Below are 15,016 nucleotides of genomic sequence, written 5' to 3'. Positions count from 1 at the left end.
CGATTCAATACACAAACCCAAAAATTCTATTCGATCCGCATATTAAACATGCATGCCACGAAATGACCAGTTGTATCCGCGTTCTAAACATGTTGACTTTAGTTACGCAGTGTGCGATTGATTTATAGTTAACATGGCATCCAATAAATAACAGAGCTTCATTCTAACTAGCCTAGTAACATGACATCTCTCCATTGAAAGATGATCCTTGAAACAAAAACAAAACAAGAGTGTGCGCACATTTCAGGCTCAGCGAGGGATTGAAACAAAAAGCAACCTGTATTCTCTGTTCCGATGACGTTATAATCCGGCAGCGTGATTAATCTCATGCAACATTTGAAAAGGAAACATTATATCGATGTGTTCAAATCAAAGTGACTCGCTCATGTTTTTGGACCAAAAATTAATTTTCCCGGCAATCCATCTGAAAACACTTATTTTATCATTATTTTACTCTAATAAATTGAAATTGCAGAAACAAATACAGGTATAGCATTATGGTATTAGTGGGGTTCAAACCAATGCCGGTAAATTAAAAAAAAATATTTTAGAAAGCAGCTGGCTAGTCCACACGGCCACCGAATCTTTAACAAATGCGGTGGACATGTTGACCTTTTAAGGAACCATTGATAACATAACGTGATAATGTAAATCATCCAATCACGCAACACCACAACCGTAATTAATTTTCAATCACGTTGTTAACAGTTATGGTAAGTGTGGTCTTCTAAGGCGCGCTAGCCCTTACCTGGTCATTTGTTCGCTTGCCGTACTGCATTCATACTGCAAAAACGCACACAAAATGTGATCAATACTTACATTGAAGAATTATTCATTGTATTTAAACTTTAGCAGTATCTGCAAGTGAGAAGTGTAACAGAAGTGTAACAGACAACATACGTATAAACGATTAGCCGATTTTGTAACGTCGTTTATCATTGGTTAAATGACATTGAGCTTACCCAATTAGGGCTCAATATTGAAATAAACAAAGACATAATACCTCGCGTGTTTTACAATACAAACGTCAAGTTTCTACACAAAGGAAAAAACGAATGTTAATATTTGTGATTAATGTACATATTTACCACTGTGGACAAAAATGATCATATAAGCGCAACAAAATACTTTGGAGTAAAGCAGTGTAATTTTATAACCTCTTATAGTCATTTGAGGGGGATGGCCGTTGGTAGCATTCATTTGGATATTTTACGGGCTTTATATTGGAACAGATATGGGATTGTAGAAATTCAAATATGAAAAGATGGCAGCGAGATGTAGTGCAGTGCACAAGAACCATAATCCTGCACTGCATGTGTTTTAATTATCTTCCCTGAACCTGATGTTTTTTAAATGTGTGTGTTTGTTTGGGCAATTAAGTTTAAAAGGGATTGAAATTAAACTTATGCAACATTCCTTTACTACTGATGTTTGAGAATGTTTCTGCTGCTTTTTATTGTTTGAAGTCTGCATTAAAACCTTATTCTCAAACCTGTCCTTGTCTTTGCATACTATGGATTTTTCAAATTTTGAAAAATGATGCTATGACCATAACCGACAAATTTTATTATTATTTGTTTGTTTTTTTGCCCTCCATAGAAAATGGGCGCTTGGGGGGCATCCATATCTTCCAGCGATACTCTACTTTCATTATTCTTTTAACCACAGAAAATTATACCATATAAATTACACATATTCCTCCACACAAAAAATAAATTAGAACTTCAAGAAATTAAGATGTTTTGGATCCTTAACATTAACGCATAAATATTGTATGGATTTCTTTTACACTGCAAGATTTTGAAAAAATGATATTTTGACTTCAATAACATTGGAGTAATATGAGTAGCCATCTTGAATATGTGTGGCCTGAGCTGGGGTGAAATTAAGGTTGGTCTTAAGTTATTTTACCCTACCAGTATCAATACAATTCTAAGGTTGCCTGCTAGACTGGAGTAACTACCTGAATTTATAGTATAATTTACTTCAGTCTTGCAATCCCTCCTCATTATTTATCATCAGGCAAAGTTTCTTAACTTTTTATTTTACATTAATATGAACATTACAGTGATGTATTGTTACGATATGACTGTACTAGTAACTAAGAATTCAAGATTGAATAGCAGGCTCTAGTATTTCATTTCATTTCGCCAAATTCCTAACATAAACTTAATATAACAAAATAAAGAAAAAAATCCTCTTTATCGTCACATAGTGACAGAACTCATAATCCACTTTAGCGAGTGAATAATTTAAATCATGAATCATAAAGATAATATCCTTGAAGTCAGAAATATAAAAGAATATTTCGCAAGTTATACCAAAACAATAATAGTGTCCTTAGCATGATCCTGTCATGTAAGATTTAAGGTTGTTTAAGGGCTAGCTTCTTTAGATCGTTGGAGTACATTGTTTTCCTGTAGATGGCTTATACTTGTTGTTGAAATGGCCCCAATAAACTTTATTCTTTTGCTGACTTTGTAAGGCATTGAAATCTGTGTCAACATTATCTACTTTAACAAGGAATTTTCTTCGAAAGGTGAATTTAGATGAAGCATTTCTGGAGGTTCTAATGTTCAGGATTAATACTAAACTTATGATTGTGGGCATCTAACTTCAGACTTGTGGTTCAAATGTAAAACTTTTTTTTTGCTCAGGCATTTTCTATCAAAAACAGTAGGAATTACCTTGAAATAAATATCAATGCCATTGGAAACAATTTTAATTGGAGTCCAAGCCTCTTTACGCTGCTTTGGACATGGATTTGTCATACACAAACAGACCCCTGGCTATTTTAAGGATTGACAATTGTCATCTATTAGTTCCCCTGCATTTCCATATATGGTACACCTTTAATACCATTGAAACAAGACCAAGTTGTAACATTATAATTTTAAATAAATTCACCATTAATGCAATTGAATTAAATAATTTCCGTCTCATATATTTTAAAAAATCCCAGGCAAAGCGTCACTCCTACAGATGATGAAATGAAGAGCATTTTGAATGACTTTGAGGGTAACTTGACAATACCGCAAAACTTCTCACTCACAGTTCCAGTGTACGATCCGAACAAATCCAAACAGACGAATAAGATGCCCAAAACTAAGGTTGAGATAAACCCACAGACTACACTTCTGTGCAGTATTTTGGATCTTACTGATCCTAATGTTGTTTTTCTTAGCAAAGATTCTTCATTTAATCTGCCTAATTTAGATGAAGGGGATGCTAATGTTGCAAATGCAGACAGTGATGATGAAAATGTTGATAAGGAAGAGGAGTTGGACAGTGAACCAAGCTTTATTTCCCTCTCTGGAAGTGAAAGAAGCTTTAATGATAAAAGTTTCAGCTTTATTTCTGCCGGAAATAACAACATACTTTCAACGGGTCAAGGGAATGATAGTATAGTTTCTCTTGGAAACGCTGATGTGATTGACATTGATAGTGATGGAGAGGAGAACGATAAAGATGAGACTGAGAAAATAGTTGAGCCGAATGGTATCAATAAACCAGCGGAAAGCAGATTGAGTTTAGCTGAACAGTTTCAAAACTGTAGGTCAAGTTCTGATGCGTTCATGTCTTCTTTAGATAATTCTTCACAAGATTGATGAACATGAAATGGGAGATTATGCTGAATGTTTAAAAAAGAGTGCAGCTGGAAAGAAGCTAAGTGTAGATGAAAGATTAAAAAAACAGTTTGGTAGGTTCTGGTGTTGTTGATTGCTCAAAACATATGGAAGAAACTGATGATATTGATGATGAGTTTGCAGCTATAATGTCAGCTCAGAGAAAACGTAACTTTTCCATGGAACGTCTAAATTCCCCTGGTAAATCTGACACAGATCACGGAATTGTTGATATGAATACTAGTAAAAGTAGCTCCTCCAGTCTTGACCGTCAGAATCTCGCAATAGCTGATGAAGATGATGAGTTACAAGTGATGCTTCAAGCACAGAAATCAGTTCAAAATACTGGTCGGAAAGGTGTAAAACAAATTCTGGAAGTTGCTGTTGACAATAATGATGATGAGTTAGATATGCAAGAATTATTGCAGCACAGAAGAAATCACAAGGCACAATGGGACATTGATAAAGTGCAAGACATTCAGGATGTGTTTGGTACTCCTAAAATACACTCCAGTCTTGTTGTTAAAGGTTACATGCATGCGAAAGGTGATACTTCTCTTGAGCAACGTTTGGGTGATAAAACTTTGTCTAAAAAAGATGAAAAAACCAGAGCAATAGCATTCAGCCCAGCTGCTAAGAAATGTAAAAGGAAAAACCAAGATTTGTACATAACTGAGAGTAGTGATGATGTGTAATCAAGTTAAGAGTGAAATTGTATGCATGCTTCAACAGAAGGGATTAGCATGTAAACTAATGAATCATTGCATTATTACTGTATCAAATAAAGATCTGTCTAATGTTTTAGTTTAGTTTAGGCAGTATTTGTAGAAATTGTTATAGAACACAAAAATCTCGATTGCATATACTATGTATGTAATAGCCTAAAAACAGAAGAGTGCTAGGTTATTTTATGTCAAAAAGATTTTCACTTATTTCACTTGTTACATATTTCTGAAAAATCTTAAAAAGACTCATGTGGTTACAAAAATAAAACTTTCAGCAAATGAGTGTTCATATAAAACTAAAGTCACATTGGAATGCTATAAAAACTTTCATGGTCAGAATCGCATGAACCTTGGTCAAATTGAATGGTTTGTGAAATAGAGGGAACGTTTTAAAGGGGTCAACGCAATTTAGGATGAACTGTTCGTAAAACATTGTACATGGAAACATCTTTTACGTAAATTTATGTTGAATATTCATGAAACATGACCTTTACGCGTATCTATTGAAAATAATTTTTTGCAGGAATGTTCTTGGTTAATATTGTGAAACGCTTATTTACATGTAGTCAATTATTTTGATAAGAACATTAGTATGTCTGCATGCCGTGATGTTAAAAACGATTCAGCAGTTTGCTCTTAAAATGGTTAATTTGTCCAAACGTTATTGACAAGGAAAATATGATTATTTCCAGGCGAATTGTCCATACAAACACGACGTGAATACTTTCGTTCTTTACTGAGTAAAGATGATGTATCGATGATGTTTAATCACAGTTTACATTAAACGTCAAAGGTTGTCAATCAGTAAAGAAATAGCGCTCATAAAGCATTTTTGCATTTTTGCAGCAAAATGACTGTCAATTTGATGTCAACGTATTAACTATGATTCAACAATTGGAAAAGAAAAAGGTTGCAGTATACGGATGAATAACAGGGAATCACATTTAAACTACAAATCATTTAAGTCCTGTTTTAAAGATGATTCAACTTTCCAAACATTGAAATGATACTAAGGAGAACATTAATTGGAAAAACACATTTTTTCACTTCCTTGTTCGGTTGGCGAATCGTTATATGAAACCAGGCAAAAATGCAGAAATATTGGTGAAAAGAATAAATTAACATCCAGTTTAATACTGTAAGAAATTTAAAGCTTGACATTTCAAAATACATTTTCTGCATGAAATCCTATATCAGAGTCATGAAAGTATGCTTAAGCGTCTCGTAATTAAACGTGCATCATTATTAAAGGGACTATACACTGTATGATGAAAAAGCGTAAAAAAAGGAAATTGTCGAAAACTGACATAAACTTGGTATCGATGTGTACAATTCATTGAAACTAAGTAACTAAAGTACCACATAGTTTACAATTAATTATTTTTTCGCAGTTTTTCGTATTTTTCCATTAAAAAGATTACTAGGTATGTATACCTAGTAGAATTCATTCTTATGCGTGATTGGCTAGTCGATGTTATCACGTTATATTACCAAGTTAGATATACAGCTTAAATATTCCAAAGATATGGGGTAGGCCTTCGTAGCACAGGGGATATAGCACTAAACTGCAATTTGGCGACATCGGTTGGAACCCGGTCTCCGACAAGATATTATTTTTATTACATTTTGGTATTTAAAAAAAATATATATCAAAGAGAAGGAAAAACTAAATAATTGTCCTGAGATTTGTTACAGAAAAAAAACTTTGTTGGTACCAATCTGGTGTATAGTCCCTTTAAAATGTAGCAGGCAGATGTTACATTTTCAAAATACAGAGGTTATGGTGAAGGGAATAACTATATACTTTTATATAACTTACGTTGTTCTATAAGGAATTGAAAGCCTGCCTTTTCAAAAGGAACAATGTGATGACATCTCTTTACTAAATCGGTATCTGTATCAGTATAGTATTCCTAAATGACATAAAGGGATGAGTATATACCAGTTGCGTGTACCGTATTAATGTAGCAGACACCTTACTAGACCAAACCTTATACAAACAGAAACTTTAGAAACTTTATATTTTCCTCATCCCCCGTGAAATCCCCAGTCCCTCCTTGTCCCCAACCACTGCAACTGAAGTATTGAGTTAGATGAGTTTTGGATCAAATACTTAAAATGCAAACATATTAATAGTTAAATAAAAAAGAAAGAAATATCACTTGCAAAAGGCTTCAACAACAGCTTTATAAAGAAAACTGAGCAGTTTTATTAACATAGGATTTTGAACCATTCTATAAACAGGGAAATAATAATACATTCCATCCGTTGTTTAAATAGGGATAATAACATGAATTCAATAGACTGAATACCAAATATATACTATATCTACTGTTTCAATGAAAAAAAAACTGATTTTACAGATTTTTACTTTCATGTCAGTGATTGAACAACATTTATAATAGCTTTGACTAGTTGTGGAATTCATTTCCTTTTTTATTGTTTTTGCACTGTCCGTCAGTCCGTCCGTCTGTCTGTCTGTCAGTCTGTATATTTGTTTCCGTTCAATAACTAAGGAATGCTCGTGCCCAGGAATTTCATATTTGATATGCAGCCTGATCATGACCTGTAGATGACTCCTTTGATTTTGATATCAGTAGATCAAAGGTTAATATAAGGTCACAGTGACCAAGATGTGAAAACACCGTTTTCCACTCAAGGTCGCTGTGACCTTAAGATGAAGAAAGATATGTTCGTGGTGACCTTAAGCTGAAGAATGATTTCCACTCAATACCTCAAGAACGCTTGCATGCAGGAACTTTATCCTTGGTATAGCAGTTGGACCTGACTAGTAGAACCCCTTTTGAATCAGGTCAAAGGTCAATGTGACCGTGAGGTATAAAACGGTTTCCGCTCAATTACTTAAGAAACTTGCAATTAGTATATGTTTACTTGGTAAGCCAGTTGGTTTTGTATAGTTGGTGACCCCTTTTGATTTTGGATCATTGGGGTGAAAGGTCAAGGTGACCTTGAGGTGAAAAAACGGTTTCCAGTTCAATGACTTAATAACGCCTGCACCAATAAAAAATATACGGGTATGCAAGTTTGTCATGACTGGTAGATAACCCAAATTGATTTTGAGATCAGTAGGTTCAAAGTCAAGGTCACAGTAACCTTGAGAGGGAAACAGTTTGCAATAATTACTAAAGAACATTTGCACCCAGGAACTTCATACTTGGTTTGTCAGTTGGTCATGACTAGTAGATGTCCCCTTTTGATTTTGGGATCAGTAGGTCAAAGATCAAGGTCACCTTGAGATTGTCATGAGTAGTGGATTACCTGTATCATGTCATCATTGATTCTCACTCACTTACGGCCACATAATGGGGGAGACGAGCGTTTTTGTTAAACAAAAACATGCAATCTCTAGTTTTCTTGGTCAAATCATTATAAGACTTGTGCCTGAAATTAATTAAATGCTATTAAACACCAGCCAACGGCCATTAAATAGGTTCAGATATTTGATGCTAGTTTATATATTTTGAGTCTGTCATCATCATTGTTAATAAAGCAATGTCAGGTCTACTATTACGCATATTTTGAAGCTTAAATACAAAACAAATACCATGCTTTGAAGTGTTCCAGACAGATCCCTGTTACGGTTGAATAATGCAATATTGTAACTTTTATAAGGTCAGGTTTCAAGGGCTACCGCAAGTTATGTTCGCCGCTACAAGGACGCACATAACCATACGAGCTTTTTCAAATATGTGTGTTAGCATTCATCTATACAAAACGATTATATTGCATTAACATGGTTGTCAGTTTAGCGTAGTGGTTGGCACACTCGATTCATTTCAAGGCACCCAGGGTTCGATTTCCGACCTGTGTTCATGTGATTTCGGTTTGTGGTCACCTTGTGCATTTTCTTCAAACAATCTGTTTTTCCATACATTACAAAACCACAATCTCGCGTAAAATCATGCCAACGAGAGTGATTAGTATAACGTTCTTAAAGCTGGTTTTATGGTGTGTTTTTAAACAAATAGTTTTAAATCCCTACATTCTATTATTATTTTATTACTTACCCAAACAAAACATGGACCCTAAACATATCAATTATTCCTCCTTAACTTTTTGAAAGTGTACCTTGGCCACACCAAATTGATGTTTCGTTCCGCGGATTTATCGCTCCTATTTCTTTGTGAATGTTAAAACAAATATTGTATTTTTGTGCGCCCGCTCCTATATTATATGTTCCAAGATTTTTTGTGGTAATAAATGTTTTAAAGCCTAAAAAAACAATTTTAATTTTTCTACGCCAGTTTAAGTGTTTCTGTAAAGGGGAGTAACCCCGATGCGTGGTGTTATATACTGGTTTAGAATTGGTTTCAATAGTATTAATCAAAATGACAGCTTCCGGTATAAACACAGTGGCTCAGGTTTTGTTGGAAATTTAATCTTATTTTTGACAATAAATATGTTTTGACCATACTGGGTGTCATTTTCATCGTCTCATGTACTAAAAGATCATTAATTGAATCTGAATAATTATGCAATAAAACATGTGTATCAGATACTGGTGGTTAATATATCTCGTTATTAGTGATTCTTTTTGGATGGAAATCGGAATGATGAACAGTGACTCAATTAAGTATTATTTGATTCAAGTCGTAATACAAGTGACCAGAATTTTACCTTATAACGCCGGTCCTGAAGAAGACATCCTCACTTAAGAGGAACATGGTTCATTGTTTGGTGCAAAATGATGGGTCAAAGTCTTTTTCGACCAAATTCTGACAAAACAACAGTTTCGAACATATATCTTTTCACAATTAAGTCCGTATGAACCAAAAAAAGTAAGCCTTACCTAAATGTATGGCTCCCAGACAAATCAGCCCCTTACCAAATCGGCCCTTAAATTAAACAGTTACCTTTTCGGCCCTATCCTATAGACGTTACGGCCTCTGATTACGGAGACGTTTCGGCCCTTATCTTATTGTTAAATGTAAGACCCCCCCCCCCATAAAATTTTAATTTTTATTAGAATAGTTGTAATTAGATATGTTTATTCACATAAAGCCACAAATGCATCAATGGTATTGATAAAAGAATATTTTTAAAAGAAAATATCTTAAATTAGAACACGAATATACGTATGAACAAAGACATTTATTCATGAGAATGTTTTATAAAAATAAATCGATTTATAAAAGTAAATCCTTAAACTTCAAATAAATCTTGAAATAATCCTTGAACTAATATACTTAAGTATGTTTCTAATTTAAACAAGAGGTAAAATGATATGTGTTTTACACTATCAAAAACTATCAAGCACATATCGCCCACCTTAGATTGTACTAACATTGTTTTAAAGACTCATCGCACGTGACCTCATATGAGTCCAACTCATCGATGATACTGATTTCAATGTCTGCATAACGCTCTCGACGCTGACGGCCAATGGCTGCCTCCGACACGAGTTGATGGGTAAGCTTGACCATCTTTGACTCCATCAACAGTAGAATGAAGAACTTCAGCGTTAACCGACCGGCGGAAAAGTTCAATGCCAGCCTGAAATTACATGGCCATAAAACAAGTTGTTGGTTCCAGAGGGAGCTCTCCATCCATTGGCCCTCAACGTATGTGAAGAGCAGACACCAGTGTAAGGCACATCCATTTAGCTGAGTCCTGATGTACAATAAAACCATGAATAAATGTCGATAACTTAATTTAAACTACATATACATGTATATATATATATATATATATATATATATATATATATATATATATATATATATATATATATATATATATATATATATATATATATATATATATATATATATATATATATATACATATATATATATATATATATATATATATATATAATGATGTTTTGTTAGCGTTCATCAATTGGTAACAACCCTTCCCTTGTTCCAGTAGTATTACAGGGCTTGCAGACAGACTTTTTTGTAGTTAAACCTTTCCTTGCGTTTTAGTTATCACCCCTGGAGCCTTTTAAGATGGATAATAATTAATGAAAAACGAAATCTAATAGTTATAAGATGTTATTTTTTTCGAGATAGACATCCTTATGGCGAATTGTCACATTCCACACAGGTGTCAGGCGTTGGATTTTGTGACACTTAACAAGTTAAAGGGTTTAAATTTGTACTATTCTTTTTATCAACCTTATCAATATTTTTCATAAATATAGATAGGTATATTTGTGAATTTACAGATCTCATGTACAACTTCAGATCTTTGGAAATAAAATTTTACAATTTTTTCTTTATATTCAAAATAAAAAAAAATCAAAGGACCGAAATGTCTCTGTTGAAAATGAGTAAGGGGGCGAAATGTCTCGAGTCAATTTAATTAAGGGGACGAAATGGCAGGGCGGAAACGTCTTAGGTGACGATTTGGTAGTAGGCAGATTTGGTAACGGGCCGATTTGTCTCGCTCCCCTCTGAACATACCTTGTACTTTTCATGTCGATACACACATGCCATTGCATTTACTTTGATAATTTAAACGAAATTAAGTCAAGAAATTTAAATGTATACGGAGTCTGATATTTGATGAAACCAGTGTAAAACATAATTTTTTAAACATCCGAAATCAATCCCAATGAATAAATTTTCCCAATAATATTTAGATGTTCAGTTTAAAATTGCATTCAAATGGGTTAAAGGGTAATTTGATCGAATATTCTCTTATTTATATTGAGTATAAGAAAAAAATATTTTCGCTCTTCGCTCGCTTCAGTTCTTGACAATTATTTAATTTTTCGCTCGCTCCTTTTTGTTTGGGGGGGGGGGGGTGGCAAAAATCCGAGGAACGAAATATTAATTTGGTGTGGCCCGATCTGTTTCAGATGAGTATCATATTAATATTTAGTCAACACAGTGGAATGCTATAATACACCTTTGTGTATGAATTGGTTGAATTTCACCAGGTTATTTATATTTGAATCGTTAAGGAAGGACGTTCACATCTCACATTTAATAAAGGATAAATCTCCGGATAAATATGTGAGTATAAGTCGGGATTATTTGGCCAGTAATATTCTAGATATCCGGAACTGTTACAGTATATCTATATGAAATATACATGATATATATTTTCACAAAATATAAATGTCTTTCTTAATCGATTTCAGGTATTCAACATGTGTGTTACAGATCATCACTCGCGCATAATCTTCATGTACTTATAACTGTGTCTTTTGGTTTCGTCAACAAAAACGGTGGATAAACGTTTTATCTGGCATTCATACATTCTAACAGGGCTTTTGAAAATGATAACGCACAGAGTCAACTTTGCTTAACAGACATTAACAATAGTCTAATTAAGAAGAAGTTATGCTATATCTGTTTTCATTGCACTCCTTAAAATATTTGATGTAGGCATGGAAAAGGTTTTTTTAATGCACCTCGGTAAGATAGTTATTTTATCTACATACACAAATTTAATGCAAAGATTGTGGTCTTATTATTTTATTTCAATATATTCAGAAAAGAAAGTACAAACTTCGTTTATTTTTTTCGTAAATTCTACTTTTACCATTCTTACATACAAGCTCTGTCTGAGATTTCCAAAATAGTATTATATTTGTACAACGAACATAAATAAACTTATAATGAAGCAATGTAACCGTGACCAATATACCATACTGATTATTCTAATAAGATGACACACCTGAAATATGTCAGGATGTGTTATCACTTCACTCACAGACCCTCCTATAATTATATTCATACCTCTACTTATAACTAATAATGAGTTGTTGCAGCCAGGTTATATAAACTATGTAGGATTTATTGAAAGAGTGGAAAAAGACATTCGTATCTTTCGAGGTAATATAAAATCTTGAAATAAATAGAAAATAATACTACGTTTTTCCTTTGGTTATTTGCATAATTGCCAACTATTTCTGATAATGTGCGAAGCGTTGGAGGATTCTCGGACATGGTCTCTAAGAGTATCCCGGGCCTTAGATGACATCGGGGTCACCAGAAGCATGGTCACCAGGAGGAGGAGGACGTGGTTGAGGAGTGAGGCAGTCGGAACACTCTTAAGTGTATTAGATGGTTTAGATGTAATAAAGTTCTATTTCAGAAGTCAGAGTGAAGGAACTACTACTCTAGGAATGATCTCTGATGTTGATATATTAAACAGTAGAAACGATTTTCCAGTTCTGTTAGACAGGAGTGAGTGGCAGATTGGGAAGTTCAATTTACTTGTGAAAAAGACAGAGGGGTCCCCGCCCCAACACTGTTACCTCAAGAGACTGAGGCTGAACTACCCCCTGCCAATGACAAACGTTTTTGAGCCTGATGATGTGATTGATGGATGTCATATTAACAGCGCTGAATGTTGTTTTTTCGAGTCACGTGATTATTTGTGTTAAGACGACGCCCCGTATCTCAGCTACTGCACAATAACTTGTAAATTAGCATCTTGGCAAGCGCACTGTCATATTCAGTAGTTGTAGAGTCGTATTCAACAATATAAATTTCATGTACTTTTATTTTTTCAAAAATGACTTGCAATTGCATCATTTGGTATCTAGTCCCTTTAATGTAAACCGTGTATAGATAAGACATTTAATAGATTCACTGTCCAAAATGACTGTCCAAACTTAGGTAACTCGAGTTTAAATAAGACATCTTATGGCACTAGTGTCCATAACCACTGTCCTATCATAACTTCATAATTATACAATGGATGTTAAAGGGACAAGCCCAGTAGTAAGAAGGTTTCCCATGTATAAATAAATAAATTGCATGGTGTCATCCTTAATAATCAAATACCTCAACAAAGCAAACACAACACAGGTGGAAACATTTGAGACTCTAAATCGGATGAGGTATTTTATCAAAATAAGAATGGATATTCTCCAAAGAAATCCACTATCCCCTCATTTCTGTCATTCGTAACCTTGTCCTCCACCACTACTGTATCCTCCTACAATAAACTGTCCTCGACCGCTAAACTGTTTTCCACCGCTGAATTGGCCTCCTTTACCTCTGACCTGTCCTCCACCGCTGAATTGTTTTCAACTTCTTGACTCTGTACATCTTGACTGTCCCCCACAGGCTGACTGTCCTCCACCACGGGACATTACTCCACCACTAAATTGACCTCCTCCACTAAACTGCCCTCCACGACTAAACTTTTCTCCTCCACTAAACTGTCCTTCACCGTTGAAATGTTCTTCACCACTGAACTTGCCTCCTCCACTAAACTGCTCCTCACCACTAAACTGTCCTCATCTACTAAACTGCCCTCCACCGCTGGACTGTTCTCCACCGCTGGATTGTCCTCCACCATTGTACTGCCCCTCTATCGCTGAATTCTCCTCACCCACCGGACTGTCCACCATCACTGTACTGTCCTCCACCAATGAACTCCCCCTCCATCACTGGTGTGTCCTTATCCACCGGACTGTCCTCTATCACTGTACTTTCCTCCACCAGCGGACTGTTCTCACCACTACAATGTCCTCTACCACTGAACTGTCTTCCATCACTGTACTGTCCTCCACCACTGCTTTGTCCCCCACCACTGGACTGTCCTCCACCACTGGATTGTCCTCAACCACTGGATTGTCCTCCACCACTGGACTGTCCTCCACAATTGGATTGTCCTCCAACACTGGATTGTCCTCCACCACTGGACACTCCTCCACCACTGGATTGTCGTCCACAAATGGACTCTCCTCCACTACTGGATTGTCCTTTACAAATGAATTGTCCTCCACAACTGGACTGTCCTCCACAACTGAATTGTCCTCCAACACTGGATTGTCGTCAACCACTGGACTGTCCTCCACCACTGGATTGGCCTCTACCACTGAACTGTCTTCCATCACTGAATTGTCCTCCACCACTGGATTGTCGTCCACCACTGGACTGTCCTCCACCACTGGATTGTCCTCCAACACTGGATTATCCTCCACAACTGGACTGTCCTCCACAACTGAATTGTCCTCCAACACTGGATTGTCCTCCACCACTAGACTGTCCTCCACCACTAGATTGACCTCAACCACTGGATTGTCCTCTACCACTGAACTGTCTTCCATCACTGTACTGTCCTCCACCACTGATTTGTCCCCCACCACTGGACTGTGCTCCACCACTGGATTGTCATCCATCACTAGACTGTCCTTCACAACTGGACTGTCCTACCCCACTGTATTGTCCTCCACAGCTGGATTGTCCTCCACCATCAAACTGTCCTCTACCACTGGATTGTCCTCAAACACTTTAATGCCACTCCATCACTGAATTTTCCTTACCCACCGGACTGTCCTCCACCACCAAACTGTCCTCAACCAGTGGACTGTGCTCCACCACTGGACTGTCCCCCATGACCGGATTGTCCTGCACCAGTGGACTCTTCTCCACCACAGAATTGTCCTCCACCATTGGACTGTCCTCCATCACTGGATTGTCCTCCACCACCAAACTGTCCTCAACCACTGGACTGTCCTCCACCACTCGACTGTCCTCCACCACCGGACTGTCCTTCTCCACTAAAGTGTCCTAATCACTAGACTGTTCTCAACCACTGAACTGGTGTCGACCACTGGATTGTCCTCCACACTGGATTGTCCTCCATTAATGGAATGTCCTCCACCACTAGGCAGTCCTCCACCAACGGACTGTCCTCCACAACTGGATTGTCCTCCACCACTGAACTGTCCTC

The sequence above is a fragment of the Mya arenaria genome, chromosome 7 (assembly GCF_026914265.1).
Source record: "Mya arenaria isolate MELC-2E11 chromosome 7, ASM2691426v1".
NCBI lineage: Eukaryota > Metazoa > Mollusca > Bivalvia > Myida > Myidae > Mya > Mya arenaria.
Note: the sequence above shows the minus strand (reverse complement) of the source record.